The sequence below is a fragment of the Cinclus cinclus genome, chromosome 2 (genome assembly GCF_963662255.1).
Source record: "Cinclus cinclus chromosome 2, bCinCin1.1, whole genome shotgun sequence".
Lineage (NCBI taxonomy): Eukaryota > Metazoa > Chordata > Aves > Passeriformes > Cinclidae > Cinclus > Cinclus cinclus.
The window spans coordinates 63,059,316-63,062,627 of record NC_085047.1 but is presented as its reverse complement, the minus strand read 5'-3'; positions in this window follow the sequence as shown (position 1 = coordinate 63,062,627).

Sequence of the window (3,312 nt, the reverse complement as noted above, 5' to 3'; positions counted from 1 at the left end):
GATTACTCTGATAAGTAGGTCATTTTTGTGGCTACAAGATTGAGTTTCCTTACAAAATCAACTATATGTTACTAGAAAGCTGGAGGTGCTGAACTGATCAGCACTGCCAAGCAGGTATGCCCCTGGCCATGTAAAGAAAAGAAACATATACTTCCAATGAAATGTCAGGGGAAATGTAGCTAATACATACTTCCAAGAATAAATGAAAACTTAGTGGAGGCTTTGACAACCTCAATTAAGCAGTTGTATAGCTATTGTTTAAACCTTTTCTTTTACTCTGAAACCAGTGAAGGGTTTTTATTTAATAATAGGTAGAAGGTAACACTTTAGATTCATGATGAGACAGAAATGTATGGTAACTATTAACCTTTAAGGTGGGTAGTCATCAGGGAAATGTAGTTTGGAAAAATAGATGATCTTTCTCCACTCCTCCTCACTTTTCATGTGATTCAGCAATGAGAACTACCTAATGAGACTTCTGATGAGATCATAGCTGTTGGAAGAGCAGTGCGACTAGGGAAAGCAGAAAAAAACCTGGTTTGCTTATAATTCATAGGAAGTAATTTTGTCTCACTTTGGGCACAGTTCTTTACATATTCAAGACTCTCGCTGCCATTTCAAAACACCACACAAGTTTCCTTCATTTGCTGTCATCATTTGAAATACATTTGTGGAAAGTGTCCATGGATTTCTACCTTGCTTACTGGTAAGATTTTTTTTCAAAAGCAGGCACGAAAGACCTCTGAAAATCTGACAAAAGACACAAGGGAAGAGAAGGGAGTTTTCCATTCACTCATTTGCAAGTTTATACCTTCAAATTTAGTCAGATAAGAAAAACGTCTTTCCTGTATAATTTTTAAGTATTCTATAATTCACAATAGCATATGCAAAATTGGGTATGTTAATTTATAGGTAGAGGCGAAACCCAGAACAACTAATTTAAGCAAGAGAATGTGAGTGGGATAATGTCTGAAAATAATAATGAAATATCCTGAACGAGTCTGCTTTATTGTTAGCAATTCAGATACCAACTATTCTCTTTATAGCAAAGGTGATGCTTAGTGACACCCAAGGAGAGAAGAAATATAATCTTTGGTACTCGCAAATGATTTCAAAATGTTAACAATGTTTCTCTCACCCATCTTACCTACAGAATTCCAATGATTATATATCTATAGAGATTTATTCGTAATTGATGGAATAATTAAAAAACTTTTTATGTATTAATTTTTCTTTGGGTGAAGTGCAAAGCAATGACAAAGAAAGCTACCAAATAAAAGGACCATTATTTAAGGCTTCATAAAATAAATGCTATCTTGTTTCTTAGTGAGTTGTTTCCTTGACAAAAAAAAAATCTTTTCTCTCAAAACACAATTTTAAGGGGTGTTCTATGCCTTTTCAAGGGAATAAATTTGCATTTAAGTCAGTCTCTCTCTCTGGAATCTGCAGCTCCCAAGAAATAGTGTTGTTCCACAGAGGCCTACCAATACCTAGAGTTACCAATATTTCACCTTTAAGAAATTCAGCAGTAAGATGTATAGGTAGCTCCCTTTGTGTCCCTGCCGTTTCATGAACACAAATGAGCTGTTGTCAAAAGCAGAGAACAAGTGTAAGCACTTAGGGAAAGGAAAAGGCTCTCTTTCACTTCTGAAAGAATGCTTGGAGAAGCAAAGGCTGGGATGACTGTATATCCTGTCCATGTTGATGTGCTTACGTCACACAGCAGACGCCAAGTATTTCAATTCCTTTCTTTGAAGCATACAGACATTTTGATTAAGAGTTCTTGATATTCCAAAGGTAATCAGGGAAGCATGAGGATTTTGTTTTTTGGAGTTTAAGCAGGCTGGAAAGTATAATTGAGGCCATTTATGTTGGACCAAATATCTTAACTGTTCTCTAGGGACTAATAGACTACACAAAATATAGTACTCTTTCAAAGGTTTTCTCACTTAGAATGCATTCAATGTGTCATTTCTGTTCAACTTAGGAACCAGAAGAGAATAGTGAATTGGATTTCTTTAAACACTTGTTTGAAAATAGGATATTATGCATGGGTTTATAAAAATATGATCTGGCTATAAAAGATTTACAAATAAGTAATAAAAAGGTAACTGGAGAGCTCTGACATGAAGCCAAACATTTTTATAAGAGGTGATCATTATCTAAACATTTCAGTAGTGAATATTAAAGACCTAGTTCTGCTCTTTCTGCAATAAATGTCATCCTGGCCATATTCAGTAGGTGATGATATGTCTCCAGATGTCTAGTTTTCATCCTTTCACACAAAAAGCGAAAACCTTTTTAGTAAAACAGTTTGCAAGAATTCCTATTCTGTATGCATATTCTATAATTGTTTCTATGACATCAGGAACTGCAGATGTAAACTGATGTTTATTCATTGCTGAATAAAATAACCTCACTCTATGGTGTTAATGGACCTTGCAATTAGTGTAGCCATCTGAACAAGTTTTTTTATCTGTTAAAAAAGGAGGAAGAAAAAAATAAATTTGTCCTTCATATTTTCAAATATATCTTTCAGAAGGAAGCTTTGTATGAAACCAGTCCTGCTTAAAGGTCTTCTCCTACTTGGACTTAAAACAAGAAATCTAGACAGCTCTGCACAGAAAAGATGCAGTACAACAATGCAACTTAAAGGAGCAAGACTTTCAACTGGCTCAAGGACTCTGTCTTTCTCTACCTTCAAAATAAAAAAATACCAGAAAATGTAAATATATGGACAGAGGAGACCAAATACACACATATGTTATAGAAGCAAAGAGCAGGGAAGAAGGAAATTTTTCTTCACAGAAGTTATGATAATAAATGAGGAAAATGCTAGTGATGTAGATTCTTTTAAAAAGAAAACTGTAATTCTAATTTTTGTTTCTAATTGTTGATCTATTCTATCTTTGCCATTGTGAGAATGGTTTTGTAGCAGAGGGTGTGTTTGAGAGTAAATATCATTGCCATATGAAAAGAAAACAAAAAGAAAAAAAGAGAAACCCCTCTAAGACTGAAAACCCAAAAGAGCTAATTAGAAACAAATGAAATTCAGTACTGTGATTTACAAGTTTCATCTGTATAGCCCATAAGTAGATATATGCAGAGAAATCGTGAAGATACTTTGAATTTAAACACTATTTAGAATTTCTGGATTCAGATGAGTAATCATTACCACAAGTAAAGTACACTGGAAAAGCATTGACTCTTTTTGTGGAGAAAGTTGTTAGAACTAACCTCGTGAGTTCTAGTCTTTCCACACATTACTTCTCCAGTAATGTAACTGATTTTTTTTTTATTTTTTTTTTTTTT